The following is a 23,393-nucleotide window of genomic DNA, read 5'->3' on the forward strand; positions in this document are numbered from 1 at the left end:
TTTAACCCTCTGGGGGCCAAAACATTCAAAGAGAAAATCCAATACATCTCTCTGTGGCAAAGCTTTCAGAAACGTTCAGCTGGGGGGAGGTCTCTAGGCATTGCCTCAATAATCCAAACCATTAGACCATCAGTGGATTTGTTATGGTATTCAATATAGTGCCTAGGGACACTATGAGTGTCTAATCCATCAGTAATTAAACGGCGATGTTCGCCAAATCACTTACATAATGGTCTGATAGTACGCCCAACATAAAAAAGGCCGCATGGGCATGTCAAACAATAGACTACATGGTCAGAAGAGCATGTGTGAAACCCCTTAATAGGGTATGTTTTACCTTTCACACAAAAATCCTTCTGGCCATGTTTAAAAAACTGAAATGTCTTACATAGCGGCTTGCGGCATTGAAACATGCCCGAGATGGCTAGAGAGGTTGGAAGGGAATAACATGGGCGTAATGGCTTACCCTTAAGTTTACTAGGTGCCACCTTACTTTTAATATTAGGGGCCTTTCTATAGGCAAATTTGGGCTTATTAGGACAGGAAGAAGGTGCTCGTCCTGAAGCAGCAAAGGCCAATGCTTCCGCACGATACCCTCCACCTGTCTGTAATGAGAGTGAAATTGGGTAATAAATCGCAATCATCCTTATTGTTATCAGCATGGGTGAGAGTACGTGGTTGGATAGGTGCATCTCTGTAGTGAGCGTAAGCTGTTTGCACAATATCAGCTGGAAATTCTTTGTCAAGAAATTTATCTTCCAAGATCTTACTCTGGATGTCATAGTCACTGCTTCTAGTACAGTTCTTTTTAAGTCTACAGTATTGGCTTTTAGGTATGTTATTAAGCCACTGGGGGTGGTGGCAGCTTTTATAATGAAGAAAAGAGTTTCCCGCTGTTGGCTTAGTAAAATTCCTAGCATGGATCACCTTTCCAGTGAAGAATAGTTCCAAGTCAAGGAAAGCCAACTTTTCCTCATCCATGACAGAGGTAAAGTGCAAAACCATATTATTATTGTTGCAATGTGCAACAAAATCAGAAACTGTAGATGCATTACCATCCCAAATGATTATCACATCATCTATATACCTGCCATAAAAAATGATGTGGGAGGAGAAGGGGTTGTTATGCCAAATATGAGATGATTCCCAATACCCCTTGGTAAGGTTCGCATATGAAGGTGCAAAGTTTGCCCCCATAGCTGTCCCATTAACCTGTAGGAAAAACTAATTGTCAAAATTGAAATAGTTATGGGTGAGACAGAAGGCAGTAGCCTCTACAATAAAGGAGGCTTGCCTGGGATTCAGCATGGGGTCCTTACACAAAAAGGATTGTATCGCACATAGTCCCACATCGTGCGGTATAGAGGTATACAGTGATTGAACATCAAGGGAAACCCACAAATAGGTGGGTTCCCAAGAATAAGGGGAGAGAAGTTCTAACAGGTAGGTTGGCTCCCCTACACAAGCCATCGTAGCTGTACATCGGCTCTTTAAGACACTTTAGCAGGCACACGCTGATCACCACCATTACTAGTAAAAAAATTTATAAAAATTAAAATGCCATAAATCTATCTCCTATTTTGAAGACGCTATAACTTTTGTGCAAACCAATCAATATAAACTTATTGTGATTTTTTTTACCCAAAATATGTGGAAGAATACATATCGGCCTAAATTGAGGAAAAAAAAATTTTTTTATTTAAATTTGGGGATATTTATTATAGCAAAAAGTACAAAATATTGTGTTTTTTTCAAAATTGTCATTCTTTTTTTGTTTATAGCGCAAAAAATAAAAACCGCAGAGGTAATCAAATATCACCAAAAGAAAGCTCTATTTGTGGGAAAAAAAGGACATAAATTGTGTTTGGATACAACGTCGCACGACCGCGCAATTGTCACTTAAAGCGACACAGTGCCGAATCCCAAAAAATGGCCTGATCGGGAAGGGGGTAAATTCTTCCAGGGCTGAAGTGGTTAATATTGAACATGATCGTGGAATGGTGACAAACTACGGTACTTAAAAAGCTCCATAGGTAATGCTTTAAACATTTTTACAGGTTATGTGTTTAGAGTTCTTCTCACTCTAACGATCATGGTTGATACCTCAGATGTGTAGTTTAACATTGTTTTTATTTTTTTATAACTTTTTAATTTTACACTGTTCCTTTATTTATTTTTTTGTTCACTTTTATTCCTATTACAAGGAATGTAAGCATCCCTTGTAATAAAAATAAGCATTACAGATCCTCTTTATTGAGAGATCTGGAGTCAAAAAGATTCTCATTTACCCTTAAAAGCAAAAAAAAGACACTTTTTGTAATAGAAAAAAATCACAAGATCAGCTACCCTGGTTACCCTGGAGTGTGAGGAGGGCTTGAGTTTCATGTGGGTAATCAGAGCTGGAATGGCTGCATTTTAAGCCGGCTGGGAGAGTTTCTCATGCATATATTTTATGCTCTGCTGTTTTGTGCTGTCGGTAAGCAGCTATATTTTGCACATGACCACTGTAGCACAGCTGTCATAAATTTCATGCACAGAGAGCACTTTTCATCACGGTCATGTACTGACCTTCCTTGCTGTGGATGTGCACTGGACTTTATTGTTTTATTGTTTACTTTTATGTTGTTGTAGTTGTTTATATATATATATATATATATATATATATAGTGGGGACGGAAAGTATTCGGACCTTCTTACATTTTTCACTTTTTGTTATATTGCAGCCATTTGCTAAAATCATTTAAATTTTTTTTCCTCATCAATGTACACACAGCACCCCATATTGACAGAAAAACACAGAATTGTTGACATTTTTGCAGATTTTTAAAAAAAGAAAAACTGAAATATCACATGGTCTTAAGTATTTAGACCCTTTGCTGTAACACTCTTTTCACTTTGCTGTAACTCTGGTGCTGTCCATTTCTTCTGATCATCCTTGAGATGGTTCTACACCTTCATTTGAGTTCAGCTGTGTTTGATTATACTGATTGAACTTGATTAGGAAAGCCACACACCTGTCTATATAAGACCTTACAGCTCACAGTGCATGTCAGAGCAAATGAGAATCATGAGGTCAAAGGAACTGCCTGAAGAGCTCAGACAGAATTGGGGCAAGGCACAGATCTGGCCAAGGTTACAAAAAGTTTATGCTGCACTTAAGGTTCCTAAGAGCATACTGGCCTCCATAATCCTTAAATGGAAGATGTCTTGGTTGACCAGAACCCTTCCTAGAGCTGGCTGTCTGGCCAAACTGAGCTATCGGGGAGAAGAGCCTTGGTGAGAGAGGTAAGGAAGAACCCAAAGATCACTGTGGCTGAGCTCCAGAGATGCAGTCGGGAGATAGGAGAAAGTTGTAGAAAGTCAACCATCACTGCAGCCCTCCACCAGTGGGGGCTTTATGGCAGAGTGGCCCAATGGAAGCCTCTCCTCAGTGCAAGACACATGAAAGCCCCCATGGAGTTTGCTAAAAAAACACCTGAAGGACTCCAAGATGGTGAGAAATAAGATTCTCAGGTCTGATGAGACCAAGATAGAACTTTTTGGCCTTAATCCTAAGCGGTATGTGTGGAGAAAACCAGGCACTGCTCATCACCCGTCCAATACAGTCCCAACAGTGAAGCATGGTGGTGGCAGCATCATGCTGTGGGGGTGTTTTTCAGCTGCAGGGACAGGACGACTGATTGCAATCGAGGGAAAGATGAATGCGGCCAAGTACAGGGATATCCTGGACTAAAACCTTCTCCAGAGTGCTCAGGACCTTAGACTGGGCCGAAGGTTTACCTTCCAACAAGACAATGACCCTAAGCACACAGCTAAAATAAAGAAGGAGTGGCTTTACAGCAACTCTGTGACTGTTCTTGAATGGTCCAGTCAGAGCCCTGACTTAAACCCAATTGAGCATCTCTGGAGAGACCTAAAAATATCTGTCCTCCAACGTTTACCATCCAACCTGACAGAACTGGAGAGGATCTGCAAGGAGGAATGGCAGAGGATCCCCAAATCCAGGTGTGAAAAACTTGTTACATCTTTCCCAAAAAGACTCATGGCTGTATTAGATCAAAAGGGTGCTTCTACTAAATAAAATGAACTTAAATGATTTTAGCGAATTTTAGCGAATAGCCGCAATATAAGAAAGAGTGAAAAATTTAAGGGGGTCTGAATACTTTCCGTCCCACTGTATATATATATATATATATATATATATATATACACAGAATGAGTACACCCCTGACATTTTTGTAAATATTTTATTATATCTTTTCATGTGACAACACTGAAGAAATGACACTATGCTACAATGTAAAGTAGTGAGTGTACAGCTTGTATAACAGTATAAATTTGCTATCCCCTCAAAATAACTCAACACACAGCCTGTCTAAACCGCTGGCAACAAAATTGAGTACACTCCTAAGTGAAAATGTCCAAATTGGGCCCAAAGTGTCAATATTTTGTGTGGCCACCATTATTTTCCAACACTGCCTTAACCCTCTTGGGCATGGAGTTCACCAGAGCTTCACAGGTTGCAAACTGGAGTCCTCTTCCACTCCTCCATGATGACATCACAGAGCTGGTAGATGTTAGAGACCTTGCACTCCTCCACCTTCCATTTGAGGATGCCCCACAGATGCTCAATAGGGTTTAGGTTTGAAGACATGCTTGGCCAGTCCATCAACTTCACCCTCAGCTTCTTTAACAAGGCAGTGGTAGTCTTGGAGGTGTGTTTGGGGTCGTTATGATGTTGGCCATGCAGACCAATTTGATGCAGTGTGCCGTGTATTGTCTGAGCACTGACAGGCTGACCCCCCACCCCTTCAACCTCTGCAGAAATGCTGGCAGCACTCATACATACTCATACTCAGACAACCTCTGGATATGATGCTGAGCATGTGCACTCATCCTCTTTGGTAAACCATGGAGATGACTGTTCTGAGTGGAACCTGTCCTGTTAAACCACTGTATGGTCTTGGCCACCTTGCTGCAGCTCAGTTTCAGGGTCTTGGCAATCTTCTTATAGCCTAGGCTATCTTTATGTAGAGCAACTTTTTTTTTCTATGCCTCACAGAGTTCTTTGCCATGAGGTGACATGCTGAACTTCCAGTAACCAGTATGAGAGAGTGAGAGTGATAACACCAAATTTAACACACCTGCTCCCCATTCACACCTGAGACCTTGTAACGAATCACATGACACCGGGGAGAGAAAATGGCTAATTGGGCCCAATTTGGACATTTTGACTTAGGGGTGTACTCACTTTTGTTGCCAGCGGTATATATATATATATATATATATAGATATATATATATATATATATATATATATATATATATATATATATATATATATATATATATATATCTATATATCTATATAGATAGATATATAGATATAGATATAGAGATATCTATTTCTATATATCTATCTATATAGATATAGATAGATATATATCTATATATATATATCTATATATATATAGATATATATAGATATATATATATCTAGATATATATAGATAGATAGATATATCTATCTATCTATCTATCTATCTATCTATCTATCTATCTATCTATCTATCTATCTATCTATCTATCTATCTATCTATCTATCTATCTATATCTATATATATATATATAGATATATATATATATAGATATATATATATATATATATATATATATCTATATATATATATATATCTATATATATATAGATATATATATATAGATATATATATAGATATATATCTATATATCTATATATATATCTATATAGATATATCTATATCTATATAGATATAGATATATATAGATATAGATATATATATATAGATATATATATATCTATATCTATATATATATATATATATACAGTATCTCACAAAAGTGAGTACACCCCTCACATTTTTGTAAATATTTTATTCTATCTTTTCATGTGACAAGAAATGACACTTTGCTACAATGTAGTGAGTGTACAGCTTGTATAACAGTGTAAATTTGCTGTCCCCTCAAAATAACTCAGCACACAGCCATTAATGTCTGTCTACCTGAGACCTTGTAACACTAACGAGTCACATGACATTGGGGAGGGAAAATGGCTAATTTGTCCCAATTTGGACATTTTCCCTTAGGATTTAACTCACTTTTGTTGCTTGAGGGGACAGCAAATTTACACTGTTATACAAGCTGTACACTCACTACTTTACATTGTAGTAAAGCGTCATTTTTTCAGTGTTGTCACATGAAAAGATATAATAAAATATTTACAAAAATGTGAGGGGTGTACTCACTTTTGTGAGATACTGTATACACATTGTCCCAGTCTGTGTCTACTGTTTTTTCTGTTGTGCTCCTGATGTAAACACTCTCACATGCCCTGGAGTATCCCCTCCACCATTAACTATATGGTAATCCTTTGTCTTCCAGTATATATTGGGAACTGGGGACTATGTTATGTTCATAATTGATTATCCTGTGCAACTTGATGATGCACGAGCTGATCAATTTTTTATTTATTGTATTTATCTTTTTGCTTTGGTTTGCTTTTCACATACTTTTTGGCTCAATCATTGTTGATCATTTTACATTTGAATTTTATAGATATTATATTTTCTGTGAAAATCCCTAATGAAGGAGACAGCATCCATCTTTGAAACGTGCCAGTTTCAGGAAGTTATATCTTTCTTTGCATTTTTGTATACACTGTAGTCATGTGTAGTAAATTTGTAGTCATGTAAATTTGGTCATGTGCAAATTTTTGAATGTTTTCTAATAAATCTTTAAATATTTTTCTACTACTTCTTAATGTATATGTGATAGTGCCTTTGAAGTCCCACCCTTAGGGGGCTTTTTCCTTTTTTATTTTTATTATTAGGTGTTATTATTATTATTTTTAATAATACTTTTTTTTTCATTGTACCTTTCTACCTAGCCCTACTTCTGGCCCTGCTACTTTGGTACAGGTTTATTTTATGTTTACTGACTGTGTCACCATTTACACCTCCTTCTACCAACACTACCCTGACATTGTTAACATTTACTGTCATCACTGTAGGCTCTCTATCATCACAATTTCATATCAGGCCCATTGCTCACTAGTTGCAATGACACTTTTAATTTGGCACATCCAATTTCTTTGCAGCTGTTTCACGGTTGCAAAGAATATAATTTTTTTCTGACCAAGTGACTTCCTGTGCTCTGCACAAATATTTCTTGGGGTTACAGTGCTTTTGCACTAATAACACCCCAAAATCTAATTTTTGCACAGATGTCTAAATTTTTTGACCAGGTAAAATACTGTGCAGAAATATTTCTGTAGCGTTACAGTGCACTACTAACAACCCAAGCCCAATATTTAAGTAGCTGGCTCACGGATGCAAAGAATTAAATTTATTTGGCTAGGTAACATTCTGTGCTCTGCACTAATATTTCTGTAGGGTTACAGTGCTTTGCACCGCTGAAACTCAAACTCAATTTTTCCATAGCTATTCCACTGTGGCTGAGAATTAAAATGTTTCAGCAGATTTGCAGTGTTCTGGCACCAATAATAATCAAAAATGAATTTCTAGACAGCTGATTGCCAAAGAGAGAACTGTTTAAATAATTTTAGCCGTGTAACTACTACGTTGGCCATTATTGTTTGCATTTTATTATGGTATGTCATCATTAAAAAATGGTTTCCTCATCATTCTTTTCATCCTCATCATTCTTTTCAGTTTTTATTTTTTTTGGGCTTTCACACAGGTTATATTATGCTGTTTGTATCAATCTTGGTTATACTGCTATGATTCAGAATTATTTTGGACACAGTGGGGGTCATTTACTATAGCGCTGCAGCACTAATTACCACTAATCGCGCTAATTAGCACTAAAATGGTATTCACTATAGCGCTGGTAAAAAAATACTCCCAAAATCGAATTTACTATAGTTCCCTGAAACCAAATAGCGCCCAAACCCTTATGCCGCGTACACACGATCGGACTTTATGGCATACTTGGTCCGGCGTACCGGATTTTGTCGGACAATTCGATCGTGTGTGGGCTCCAGCGGACTTTGTTTTCTCAAAAGTTTGACGGACTTAGATTTGAATCTTGAGTCCGGTCGAAAAGTCCGCTCGTCTGTACGCTAGTCCGACAGACAAAAACCAACGCTAGGGCAGCTATTGGCTACTGGCTATGAACTTCCTTGTTTTAGTTCGTATGTCATCACGTACGAATCCGTCGGACTTTGGTTGATCGTGTGTAGGCAAGTCCGTTCATTCGGAAAGTCCTCCATAAAGTCAGTTGAGAAGTTCACCGGGCAAAGTATGCCATAAAGTCCAATGTCTTTTTTACAGGGCGCTATAGTAAATATCAGAATGAGTGCTGTGTTAAAGAGCATTTTTCGGGAGTGAAAATTTGTGCTATTATAGTCCAATGCAAGTTTTAGCCATTGCTTCTAATGGTACAATTGTAACTTCCCTAAATAAATCCTTTTAATGTTGAGATAAATTGTATCTTTCTCTGAAATACATTTTCCTTTGCGACATTGTTTCTTCTACTTAACCACTCGGCACCCGCACTATAGCTGAAAGACGGCTACAGCACGGTGCTCAATTGCCGGGAAGGCGTCTCTGGACATCCTCCTGTTTACTTGTACCCCGTGCGCACCGCGGGCACGCATCAGGGAAAATCTGTGTTGGCCGTGTCCCTTGGACACAGTCAATCACAGATCGTGCTAAATGGCCAATCACAGTGGCCATTTAGCACTCGATCGGTGTGTCCAATGAGAGATGATCTCAAGTGTAAACGTATGAGATCATCTCTCATTGCCGGCTCTCCCTCCTCACACAGAGACTGCGTGTGTGGAGGGAGAGCTTCTGTGTTGCAGCGTGAGTGAACACTAAATAAAACTAAATAAAGCACAGTGCCCACAGTACCTATCAGTGCCATATGTCCCCAGTGCCACCTGTCCCCAGTGCCAACTGTCAATGCTATCTGTCCCCAGTGCCACCTATCCAGAGGCGGATCCAGAGTCTAGTCTCGGGAGGGGCACTGCCAGAAAATATATTTTTTTGGGGTACATTTATCGGGGAAATGGCTGGTGTTGGCGCTTCAATCATCACGGCACCATGGTTGTTATGGTGTCAGGATGATTGAAGCGCATTATTACTATAATTACATTGTTATAAAAAATTAAATAGTTTAACTCACCATAATGCAGAATCAGTGGGAGCCCCGAGTGTGTCACTTGCCACATCACCTGTCACTAGATGCAGATTGTCACTTGCCACGTCGCCTGTCACCAGATGCAGATTGTCACTTGCCACGTCGCCTGCCACGTTGCAGATTGTCATTTGCCATGTCACTTGCCACGTTGCCTGCCACTGTGCGGATTGTCACTTGCCATGTCACTTGCCACGTCGCCTGCCACGTTGCGGATTGTCATTTGCCACGTCGCCTGTCACCAGATGCAGATTGTCACTTGCCACGTCGCCTGCCACGTTGCGGATTGTCACTTGCCATGTCACTTGCCACGTCGCCTGCCACATGTTGCGGATTGTCACTTGCCACGTCACCTGTCACCAGATGCAGATTGTCACTTGCCACGTCGCCTGTCACCAGATGCAGATTGTCACTTGCCACGTTGCGGATTGTCACTTGCCATGTCACTTGCCACGTCGCCTGCCACATGTTGCGGATTGTCACTTGCCACATCGCCTGTCACTTGCCACCTGCTAAGGTGGTCTCTTGTGTCCCAGAGACAGGTAGCAGAGAGATGATGTAATCTCTCTGCTGCCGCAGCTGCATGCATGTAGGGGGGGAAGTTGAACTGCAGGGATGCAGGGCGGGCACCGGGCGGTGAGAGATGATGTCATCTCTCTGCTCCCCCGCCCGCCGGCTCCCTGATTGGCCAGCAGGCAGCAGCCCGCCCACAAACACATTGAGCGGTGGCTCTCTCTCGCCTATGGAGCCGCCAGGCGGCTCCCTCACTTACGGAGCTGCCCAGCGGCTCCCTCAGTCACCGAGCCGCCCAGCGGCTCCCTCAGTCATGGAGCCGCCCAGCGGCTCCCTCAGTCACCGAGCCGCCCAGCGGCTCCCTCAGTCACCGAGCCGCCCAGCGGCTCCCTCAGTCACCGAGCCGCCCAGCGGCTCTCTCAGTCACCGAGCCGCCCAGCGGCTCCCTCAGTCACCGAGCCGCCCAGCGGCTCCCTCAGTCACGGAGCCGCCCAGCGGCTCCCTCAGTCACGGAGCCGCCCAGCGGCTCCCTCAGTCACCGAGCCGCCCAGCGGCTCTCTCAGTCACCGAGCCGCCCGGCTCCTCTTTCACTCACGGAGCCGCCCGGCGGCTCTCTCACACACCCTGCTCTCACAGTCACTTGCATTTCTCGGAGGGGGCAATTGCCCCATTGCCCCCCCTGGATCCGCCCCTGCACCTATCAGTGCCATCTGTCCCCATTGCCACTTATCAGTGCCATCTGTCCCCAGTGCCACCTGTCCCCAGTGCCACCTGTAAGTGCCATCTGTCCCCAGTGCCCCCTGTCAGTGCCATCTGTCATCAGTGCCACCTGTCAGTGTCACATGCCCTCTGTTATCAGTGTCACATGTCATCAAGGCCATGTATTAGTGCCATCTGTCATAAGTGCCTCATATTAGTGCCATCTGTCATCAGTGCCACATCAGTGACACGTGTCATCAGTGCCACATATTAGTGCCATCTGTCATCAGTGCCACATCAGTGTCACGTGTCATCAGTGCCACATATTAGTGCCATCTGTCATCAGTGCTACATCAGTGTCACGTGCCATCAGTGCCACGTATTAGTGTCATCTGTCATCAGTGCCACATCAGTGTTATGTGTCATCAGTACCACGTATCAGTGCCATCTGTCATCAGTGCCACATCAATGTCATGTGTCATTGTCCTGGTGCTCCAGGGCCTTCAAAAGTGTAATAGGTAGTCAACAAGTTAGATGTGTAATTTATGCTCCTAGAACAGCTGATGGTGCTCCCTGCATGTTGGGCCTCTCTATGTGGCTAGGCTGTGAAAAAGTCCCACACATGTGGTACCGGCATACTTAGAAGGAATAGCAGAATGTATTTTGGGGTGTCATTTGTGGTATACAGATACCATGTGAGAGAAATAACCTATTACAATGACAATTTTGTGGGGGAAAAAAATCTTCATTTTGCAAAGAATTGTGGGAAAAAATAACAACATCAAAAACCGCACCATGCATTTTACTAAATACCTTGGAACGTCTACTTTAAAAAAGGGGTCATTTGGGGGGTGTTTGTACTCTGCTGATTTGTTCAGGTCGCAAGAAATTAGATAGGCCACCAGTACATCAGGTGTGATCAATTTTTTATGATTTGCACCAGCTTGTAGACTCTCTAACTTTCACATCGACCAAATAATATCCACTAATTTTGGTTAATTTTACCAAAGATATGTCGCAGTATAAATTGTGGCCAAAATTTATGAAAAAAAAAAAAAATTTGCAAAATGTTATCACGGAAACTAAGAAAAATGTGTTTTTTTTCAAAATTTTCGGTATTTTTTCATTTATAGCGCAAAAAATAAAAAACCCAGAGGTGGACAAATAACACCAAAAGAAAGCTCTATTTGTATGGGAAAAGGACAAAAAAATCATTTGGGTACAGTATTACATGACTGAGTAATTGTCATTCAAAGTTTGGGAGCACTGAAAGCTGAAAATTGGTCTGTGCAGGAGAGGGTTTAAGTGCCCAGTAGGCAAGTGTTTAATGCTAGAATGGGGAATGTTTTGATGTTTTGGTAAAATATATTTTTCTCTGTCACTTTCACTTGTTACTCTCCATCTCACAACAATCTTTACCCAAACTCACACAGGTGTCTTATCAAAGCACAAACAATACCATTGCTGATGCAAATATAAAATGAGTCACAATTTTTTGTGCCTTTTATTATTTCCAAATAATCATAATTTGAGCCCAAAAATGTGATATGTGTACCAACATCAGAAATCAAAATGTAATTCCCAAAAATTTGAGGGTAATATCACTATTCTACACTCACCCACAAAGAACCACCAAATATCACAGAATAAATCAAGAAGAATAACTCTTGAGTAATGTAATTCCATCACCTGTATGTCCAAAGAAATACAGTATTTATGTGTAGGAAGTTTTCACATGTGGCAGCTCCGTGGCTTAGAGGTTAGAACCTTTGCTTAGCATCCTTGAGGGTTCATATCCCCAACATGCTGCTTCATGCTGAGAAGTTGTCTAATCTCCCAGGTCTTAAAACTATGTCTAAATGTAATATTTATGTGTAGCAGGGTTCCACCACCATTGTAAATATTGCCAAATACACTATCTAGCCAAAAGTTTTGGGATGCCTGCCTTTACACACACATGAACAGGCAGCCCAGTTTTAGTCCGTAGGGTTAAAATTGATTTGGCCCACCCTTTGTAGCTAGAACGGCTTCTGGGAAGGCTGTTCACCAGGTTTAGTGTGTCTATGGGAAGGTTTGACCATTCTTCCAGAAGTGCATTTGTGAGGCCAGGCACTGATGTTGGATGAGAAGGCCTGCTTGCAGTCTCTGCTCTATATCAGGCAAAAAGTGTTCTATCAAATTGAGGTCAGGACTCTGTACAGGTCAGTCAAGTTCCTCCACCCAAAACGCACTCATCCATGTCTTTATGAACCTTGCTTTGTGCACTGGTGTGCAGTCATGTTGGAACAGGAAGGGGCCATCCCAAAACTGTTCCCACAAAGTTGGGAGCATGAAATTGTCCAAAATGTCTTGGTATGCTGATGCTTTAAGAGTTCCCTTCACTGGAACTAAGAGGCCAAGCCCAAACCCTGAAAAACAACCCCACACCATAATCCCCCCTCCACTAAATGATTTGGACCAGTGCACAAAGCAAGGTCCATAAAGACATGGATGAGTGAGTTTGGGGTAGAGGAACTTGGCTGGCCTGCACAGAGTCCTGACCTCAACACAACAGAACACCTTGGGGATGAATTAGAGCGGAGACTATAAGCCAGGCCTTCTCGTCCAACATCAGCGCCTGACCTCATAAATGCACTTATGGAAGAATAGTCAAACATTCCCATAGACACACTCCTAAACCTTGTGGACAGCATTCCCAGAAGAGTTGAAGCTGTTATAGCTGCAAAGGGTGGGCCAAATGAATTTTGAACCCTACAGACTAAGACTGGGATGCCATTACAGTTCATGTGCGTATAAAGGCAGGTGTCCCAATACTTTAGACAATATATTGTATATTGCTTGTGACACTGAGCATGGCTATGGACTTAGAGCTGGTTCACACCACAGAGATGCAGAGCATGTGCATAAGGCTGCCTGCTGGCTAAATGGGTAGCATTTCCATTTAGCAGCACTAGGCTTGCTGGTTCAATTCCCCAATATCTTAATGCTTGTTTTGATGTTTATATGTTCTCCCTGTATGGGTTTCTCACCACAATCCAAAGACATGCTGGCAGTTTATTTGTCTCCTGTTGAAATAGTCTCTAATATAAGAGAGTTAGTTTTGGACTTTAGATTGGAAGCTCATTACAGCCAGGGACTGATGTTAATGTTTGTTAGCACTAATCATGCCCAGGGACTTGGACACTTAAAATGGTAGGGTTTACACAGCACAGGTAGATATGCTTAGAAAACTGTTGCTTTGTTTATGTGCATGCAAATGGACTTCGCTCTTTGACCTGTAGTTGGAGATTTGATGCACATAGCCAGGGGCTCATCAGGTGCAATCACTTTAGACATACATGAAGAGACAGATTGAGAGATACTGGTAGACGTGTACTTCTATTGGGCGTGTGTCAGTGTGCTAACAATACAAACTATCTTATATAAAGGGCTGCAGTAGAAGGGGTTCATTTGGCTTGAGAAGGCCATTTTTTTTGCTGTGATTTGTGGGGGAGAAGGAACGATATTGTGGATATTGACAAACGCCCAACTAGGGCTGTTTGCTGAAATTCTTGGGGATTTTTTCTATCAAAAATGGATTTAAACTTCCGGTTCCGGCGCCATATGGAGTGACTGCTCCTCTCCTCAGCTCCCGCAGCACGACCTAAAAACTGGCTTATAAAGCCTAAAAAACCACCTCACACACCGGCAGCCACCCCCGTGCACCCCCCCACAGCCATGGACCGGTGCAAATCGAACTCTCGGCAGAGCTGATGCCAGACATGGAGGTAAGTGGCGGCCCGACCTCCCCCTCCTCACAGCAAACCTCTCCCTCACCTCACCCTGGTGACCCCACCACAGAACGCAATGCACAAGCGGTAGCAGCACTTTTAAACCCCATGATTGCTGCCTCTGTGGAACGGGCAGTAAATGCAGGGATGCAACAAATTAAGGCCCAACTGGGGGAAAATGATTAAATGAGGCCGAACACCGCATATCACAAATGTGGAAGAAGAACTTTATCAGGCACAAGCCACTGAACAGGCCCAAGACAAGAAAAACCAATATGTTTTACAAAAATTGGACAATTTGGAAAATAGGTCCAGAAGGAGCAATCTGCGATTCGTGGGCGTCCAAGAATCCCTGCAAACGTTAGCCCTCACAGAACTCTGTATGCGGCGTATCCCTGAAGCACTAGGCCTCCCAGGCCCCTGCACAGTGGAAAGGGCCCACCGCATTGGAACCTTCAATACTGACCGCAAATCGCCCCGACCGATTATCACCAAATATCTGAATTACTCGGACAAAGCTCTCATTCTGCAGAAATTCAGACAATCTAAATCTCTCCAGATTTTCGGAATAAAGATCCTGATTTTTGCAGATTACTCCATTGAAGTATCTAAAAAAAGGAAAGCATTCCAACAAATCTGCACGGAACTCTACCAACAACAAATTAAGTTCACCCTGGCATTCCCTGCCACCCTTCAGCTTAAATCCCCCAACGGGGACCAACTGACCTTCCAAGAACCCTCCGAAGCAGAAGTCTTTCTACAGTCTCTACACACAGGCACACACCTCAGCCCCTCACCCAGATCGACTCCAACCAATCGATCCCTGGACCAAAGGAGCCCGCAAAAAGACTCTCCTAAAAGATTCAGGTCATCAGGCCCGGACCAACATCGCTTCACTCCTCGCTGATGAGACATACATCACACCAACTCTGCCTCCACTATAGGTGCTTTAAGATGCCTAATAGTTTAACACAGGTTGGACAGTATCTCACTAACCTTTTCTTGCTCTCCTCTCTATCCTCCCTGGTTTAACTGCTTCACCCATCATCATTATGGTAGGCCAAGTCTAACCTCTTCACTGTTTATTATAATGTTATGTTGTTATTACTGTTGCACCATTCTCCAAATCACTTTACCTCACATGGCCTCACTGCATATTGCCGTTATATCTCCCCATACATGACCCGAGCTGGCCGCAAACATTATCCTCTCTTACGTGGTTTTCCTTATACAGCAACACCCGGGTCTGTACTGGGAGCTGGCTTACACAGTGACTCCATGCAGAAAAAAGCGAAGTTCATCCAATGTGTTGTATTGTTCTTATTTTTTGTTTCCCTCCCTTTAAACCCCCCTCCCCATCACCCACTCTCATCTCCTGGCACACTTGAAATACCAGACACTCAGCCAATTTCCACACATAGCGAGGACTGCACCATAAACCAAACAGCACCAACCACCCACCAACACATAATCATATTCCGAGACAAGTATACAACACCAGCCCAAATCTCTCTTAAGACCTCCCCAATATGAAAATAGTCTCCTGAAATGTAAAAGGGCTTAGATCCCCCAACAAGAGAATGAAAATCCTCCGACACCTTAAAAGACTCAAAACTAACATCACCCTACTTCAAGAAACCCATCTTTTCACCTCTGACTTTCATCGTATGAAAAAACTATGGGTGGGCACAGTCCTCGACTCAGACTCAACTGGTCGCAAAGCATGGTCCTGTCTGTTGAATCGGACAATCATGGGCGATTCTTATCAGCACATTTCCAAGTAGGAACCAAAGACCTAGTGATCTCAAACATTTATGTGCCCAATAGCCCTCACAAACAATTCTTTAGCGAATTGTTTACCTGGCTTGTTCGTAACCCACACCTCCCACATATAGTCGGCGGAATGTTTAATACTTTAATACCATTATTCACCCGATAGATGATAGATCCACTCCCAAACGTCCCTGAAATGCATCTGACCCCAGAGATCCAACACTTTTAGCATCCACTATGGAATCCCTTCACCTCCATGACCTCTGGCACCAATTACACCAAGCTGACAGGGAATTCACCTTTTAGTCCAACCCTCACAATGTATTCACCAGAATTGACTACCTCTTCTGCTCAGACAACCTTTTACCACTAATATCCAATGCGGACATACATGACATTGCCATCTCTGACCATCCACCCATCTTGGTGACGATTGACAACACTGACTTACATCCCAACCCCAAGCTGTGGCGCTTCCCATCTTACCTCCAGAACAATTCTAACACTACATGGAAAGAGTATGGTCTGAGTACACCACAGCCAATGCACCGCACTCTGACAATCCAAACCTTTTTTGGGAAGCAGGTAAAGCTTTCCTTAGGGGCAGGAATATTTCTTATGCGGCCTCTTTCAAAAGAAACACACTAGCGAACTACAAAATAGCCAGCACCGACTGCACAAAGCACAAAGCTCCCTTTACTCAGTAGATTCCTCTGAAAATAGAAAGGAGTGGCAAGTAGCCAAAACGGCCTTTGACACCTTGGTATGAAACTCTTGAGCGAACAAAAAAGGCACATATGGATGCCACACTACACAAATTCGGCAATAAGGCCGGAAAACTACTAGCAAGACTTTGTAAGGGTCCTTTCTGCCCTACCAACATCAACTACCTCCGAGATACCTCAGGCAACATCAAAACCTCACAACAGGACATAAATGGTGTCATGCTACAATATAACTCAACTCTAAATGCTACAGACCCTATAGACAAACCGACAGCACTCTCCTTCCTTGAAAAAACAGCCCTCACTAAGGTCACCCCCTCACAATTGGAAGCCCTTAATGTACCCATTTCCCACTCCGAAATCGAAACCACCATTCGTAACCTAGCCCCCTCTAAACCCCGGGCCCTGACGGGTTAATCGGCGAATTCTACAAATCCCTGAAATCATTACTAGAACCCATCCTTCACATGGTTTATCATAACATATGATCCAGCGGCCCCTACCTACCCACCGGAAACCAAGCCATCATCAAATTACTATCTAAAAAGGGGAAAGATCCCCAAGAACCAGGCTCTTACAGACCTATTTCACTGTTGAACCTTGATGTCAAAATACTCTCCAAAATGATTGCAACTAGATTAGCCGACATCATCCCCTCCCTGATACACACTGCCCAAGCGGGGTTTGTTAAAGGTAGAAAAGCCACTCTAAACATCAGAAAGGTGACGATGGCCCTAGAACATGCCAAGTGCATCCCAGGAGGGGATTACGCAATCATTATCTTGGATGCGGAGAAAGCCTTCGATAACAGAAGTTTCGATTGGCTTTCCATGTCCAAAATGGGATTCACTGGCCCATTTGCACACCTCATCAAAACCATGTACACATCCTCTGCGGCAAAACTGGTGGCGGCAGGCCTCCTGTCGGAAGAATTCCACCTCCACAAAGGTACTAGGCAAGGTTGTCCGCTGTCCCCACTCCTTTTTGCCATTGCACTAGAACCTCTGTCCAGGTACCTTTCCCAAAAAGCCCTGCTACATTGCATCATATCGGCAAACATGAACTACGTACATCTCTCTTCGCTGACGATGCTCTCATATTTACAGCGAACCCCTCCGCAGACCACAATCAAATCTACATTCGATGAGTTTAAGCTATGCTCGGGCCTTGCATAAACTACAGTAAGAGTGAAATCCTCCCCATAGGCTCCCTATCCAACCCACCATGCACCCACCACTCGATATTCACGGTAGCTAAACCTCACATAACCTACCTAGGTATCAAAATAGGGAAACTACCATCCTCTCTCTATCACCTTAATTACCCCCCTCTGCTCACAAAAATATCACAAAAATTGAACAACTGGATGGATCTGCCTCTCTAGCTCCTGGGAAGATGCCACTTAGTGAAAATGGTCAGCTTTGCCCGTTTACTCTATCCACTTCAAATTATTCCGCTACTTTTACACCGTAAGGATGTAAAAAATCTCCACACAGCTATCTCTAAATTCCTTTGGCAAAACAAGCGTCCAGGCATAGCTTTTCCTAAACTATATCTTTCCAGATGCGAAGGGGGCATTAGTCTCCCAAATATTAGAACTTATAACTTAGCATGTTTACTAAGGATAGATCTGGACTGGATAGCTCAAACATCCCACTATTCCAACTACTCCATGGAATCTGTTATGGCCCACCCCTACTCATTAGTAGCCCTCCTTCATTGTAAGTGGAAGTCTGTTCCACCGCAACTTCAACACAACCTCCTGTTACGGAACACAGACATGGAGAGAAGTTAGAAAAAGCCTCAAACTCTCACCATTCATATCCAGCCACCTTCCAATAGAAGGAAACCCAACCTTCCCTCCAGGATTGGAACATCATCCATACGCCACCTGGCAAGCTAAGAGCCTCACGAAATTCTCCTTCCTATGTGATGTGGAAACGGGCCTCCCTCTTTACTTCTCAACCATAGCTGATACATTCTCTCTCCCTCAATCTCACGCCTTCTACTTTGGGCAATGCATCAGCTTCTTAAAAAATGCATGCAGAGAGGACAACAAAAGATTCAAACCAACTATCACAGATCTGCTCCTTAAAGATGGCTCATACAAGATCCCGGATATTTACCAACCTCTTTTACAAAAGACCACCCCAACTCTTGCATTCTCATCTGTGGCCAATTGGGGCAAAGACTTTCCGAATACAGCACTGGTGAACAAACTCCTTCAAGGTCTAAATAAAATACAAAAATTGATCCCTAACGAAACCTGGAGAGAAACCCAATTAAAGATTATACACGAGCTTACATACCGTTTGTCTCAAACAACAAGGGTCAGGTCACTTCCACCTGCCCTCTCTGCCATCAACTCAGGCCTTCTTTGTCTCACCACTTCTGGGCATGCTCCTACATTTCCACTTTCTGGGACCAGGTCCTATCCTTCATCTTCAACATCACCCTGCTGAAATTGCCCAGAGACACCTTGCTTCTCATCGTCGGCCACTGGGACCCTCAACTTTTGCCTTGGTCCCCAAATCCCCCCCAAGCTTTTTATGGTCTCAACTTTGAATATTGCAGACCTGGCTAACTTTGAACAGTGCTCATTCTCCTACTTTGGATCTCTTCCTACACTCCCAGGAAAACTGGTATCTCCTATGGAACAACCCTCAACAGATGGAACCCAATCTTCAGCTGGACACAAAGCAAAGGTTGAGACACCTGCCCATCCATAAATCTCAACCTTCAATACCAACAATATGTTGGAAAATGCCTCACACTATAGCTCAGCTAGTGCTCTGGTGTCTCCCTCCCTCCTACCTTCATAACAAAAACTCGGTGCTCACCCTTCTCCTCCCCCTTTCTCTTTTCTTTCATCCCTCTCCCACAGCCCCTACCTCTTCCTTGGTAGTCCCTTACTCCTCCTCGTAGTCCTAGGTAACCTCTATAACAGATCCATCCAGTTACCCTTTTACATGACGGTTATTGTTTTTGAGTTACGATTTCTTAGATGTGTAGTCATCCCGCCTCATGTAACTATGTACATGACCCTGGGAGTACATGTCACACTCAAATTGATATAAAAAAACATTAGTCTTTACTACCTTTTTATTACCTTTATTACTATGTAAAAACATTGCTAATACTAGCGTTATCATAATCTGTATGTTTTTTTTACACTTTTCAATAAAATCTTTTTGAAAAAGAAAAAAAAAAAAGTGAATTTATGTGGCCATGCTTTCAATGTTGTGTGTGTATTGTTCCTGTCTGACCATGCAAACATGGTTTGGGAGCATGTGCTGACCTTCTACTCTTTGATCTCATTGTTTAATCATGTACACAAAAATGCAGCTTCCAGCAGAACATGGTCACCTATGTATGTGTGTGGATTGGGGGCTGGTGGTGGGTGTTATATTTTGAATATATGCCTTTTTTAATATCATGTTGGAATGCTTTGTAAGAATAATGACTGTTAAGTATGTTTCTATAATCTTGCAGATAAAAATGATGCGGGCTGGTGGGTGAGTTGTAGTATGAAATGTTACCCGTTATACACTGAAAGTAAAGCTGTGTCCACTCTAATGCCGCGTACACACGAGCGGTTTTTACGGCAGACTTTGCCCGGCGGACGGGATTTAGTCGGACAATTCGATCGTGTGTGAGCTCCAGCGGACTTTGTTTTCTCAAAAGTTGGACGGACTTAGATTTGAAACATGTTTCAAATCTATTCGACGGACTCGAGTCCGGTCCAAAAGTCCGCTCGTCTGTATGCTAGTTCGACGGACAAAAAGCCACGCTAGGGCAGCTATTGGCTACTGGCTATGAACTTCCTTATTTTAGTCCGGTCATACGTCATCACGTACGAATTCGATGGACGTTGGTTGATTATGTGTAGGCAAGTCCGTTCATTCAGAAAGTCCGTCGTAAAGTCCGTCAAAAAGTCCGCCGGGCAAAGTCTGCCGTAAAGTCCGCTCGTGTGTAAGCGGCATTAGGTTTAGACAAATTTTAGAGTGTAAGCTCCTATGAGCAGGGCCCTTAAAATCCAATTGCTAACTGTTTTGCTAAATGTAGAACCATGTATCCTGTAGAATTTTTTTTTGAAGCTAGTAAATTAATGTACATACATTTTGTTTCTGCTGGCAAAATAAAAGTACATTATTGAGCTTGTTGTGTGTGTGTGTGTTTTTTTCTTTTCTTTCCTCTTTTTAATTAGTTTTGGAGGTGGTGGTTTTGGGGAAGTGCAATATCTTTTTTCTTATACCTTATAATTTCTATATGTATTTGTGCACCAAAAAAAAATGAATCTCTTCAGCACACCTGCAAGTAAATGATAAAGGTGGAATATTTATATATAACAGCTGTGGAGAATTGAAGGTAATACATTCAGCTGGTGGATAGGCATTGTTGTATGTGTCAGCCCTGGTTCACATTGGAGCAATTTGATAAAAATAAACGAAAATTCAAAAATTTGAATCGTGGTTGCGATCAAATATTCACAGCTGTGATCAAAAGAGCGTCATTTCACCTTCTGACCCGGAAATGAGTCAGTGTAATCACCCGGAAGTTCCTGTGCTGATCAGGATCTCCATCTAGGTGGACATCGCGAGGTCCCTCTTTAGCAGGTTCCCGTCTGCCGCACATCGATATACATCTGCAGAATGGCACGGGTGGGCAAATGGGCATACTTGTAAGTCCCACCCTCCCCATGGGCGGGGGGTGCAATCGTGCCTCCCCTTGCCTGCAGTGGTCGGGTTTGTTAGGGGAGCGATCAGTCCCCAGGCCCTGGTGATCACTCCCAATGAATGAAAAACTTCCCCTGCCTGTGTAAATGTAAACAAAGACAGGAGGAAGTGATGCCATCTCTCCTCCTGGAGTCTTTTCGATTCAAGTGAGAGAGAGGAGATATCTAACTGTGAGTTGCACCAACAGTACATTGACATCAGCACACATAAGTACACTTTTGCCCCCCCAGTTAACCCTTTCACTGCCTGTCACTGTGTCACCAATTGCAGATTTCAGATTTTTCACTGATCACTGCATTGGTGTCATTTGTGACTGAAATAACTGTTAGGGTAGTTAGTATTAGCCCCTGTTAGGTCTAAGTTACCCCCTAAACCCCCTAATAAAGGTTTAACCCCTTGATCGCCCCCCCGTTAACCCTTTTACCCCCTGTCACCAGTGTAACTAATCGATCACCGTATTTGTGTCACTGGTGACGCTAATTAGCCAGTTAGGTGATTAGTTTCACCGTCAGATTTTTATAGCTTCAGGTACCCCCATATATACTACCCAATAAAGGCTTTAACCCCCTTGTTAACCCCTTTACCCACTGTTGCCAGTGTCACTAATCGATTGCCATATTTCACTGGTGACGCTAGTTAGCCAGTTAGTTTCACCGTCAGGTTTTTATAGCCTCAGGTACCCCCATATATTACCTAATAAAGGTTTTACCCCCCCCGATTGCCCCTTAGTTAACCCTTTCACCCCCTGTCACCAGTGATCATCGTATTAGTGTTATGGGTGACGCTGGTTAGTATGCTTTTTATAGCATCAGGACACCTGCCGTATATTACCCAATAAAGGTTTAACGTTGGCGGGTGATATAAGTTAGGTTTTAGCATCAGTTAAGGTCTGCATCGCCCCAGGCAGTGTCAGATTAGTGCCAGTAGGGCTAACACACACACGCACGCACCATACACCTCCCTTGGATCGACATCTGATCTGATCAGATCTATATTAGTGTCCCCAGCAGTTTAGGGTTCCCAAAAACGCAGTGTTAGCAGGATCAGCCCAGATACCTGCTAGCACCTGCATTTAGCCCCTCCGCCCAGCCTAGCCCAGCCCAGCCCAACCAAGTGCAGTATCAATCGATCACTGTCACTTACAAACACAACACACATAACTGCAGCATTTGCAGAGTCAAGCCTGATACCTGCGAACGCTAACAGTTTTTTTGGTAGCGTTTGAATCAGCTGCTAACAGTCAGGAGCTTTTTTACCTGTGAGTCTCACTGGTGTACCAGTAAATTTAGAGACCAAAATGTTAAATCAAAGGTACACTAGTGAAGAGGCCTACACATTTCTGAACATGACAGATAGTGAAGAGGAAGTCACTCATCTGTCAGATTCAGGCTCAGAATATGAACCTGTAGACAGCAGCGGCACCCTGACAGATAGCTCTGATGACGGAGTTGTGGTCCCTGACAAGGTCAGGCATACCAGACCCCATTCTTCTGCTGTTGTTGAGGTGCAAGAACCGTAGGGTTCTCATATGGAGCAGAGAGCTAGTACTAGCGCCGCTCATGCTTCTGGTGAACTGTCAAGCACCAGCGGCCTAGTACACCCTGGTCATACATCCAGCACTGCAGTATCACGTGGTGATGTGGCGAGTCCCATAAGTGCAGTTCAAGCTGGCGAGGTGGCTAGCATGAGTAGAGTCCTGCAGCCACCAAGAAGCAGACAAAGACAAGCCCGTCAAGCCCATAGTGCCCTTCCTGCTGCATTTGCCAATCCTATTTGGGAACCCACCACTTCTGCAGCACCCATACTTCCCCCATTCACTGGCCAACCTGGAATTCAGGTGCAAACAGTTGATTTTACGTCACTTGATTTTTATTTGCTGTTTTTCATGGAAGCTCTCTATAGATCTATTGTGGACAAAAGCAATTTATATGCTGGTCTATCCCAGCTGACCCTTGCCAGAGATTGGAAACCAATAACGGT

The sequence above is a fragment of the Aquarana catesbeiana genome, linkage group LG01, assembly GCF_042186555.1.
Source record: "Aquarana catesbeiana isolate 2022-GZ linkage group LG01, ASM4218655v1, whole genome shotgun sequence".
Lineage (NCBI taxonomy): Eukaryota > Metazoa > Chordata > Amphibia > Anura > Ranidae > Aquarana > Aquarana catesbeiana.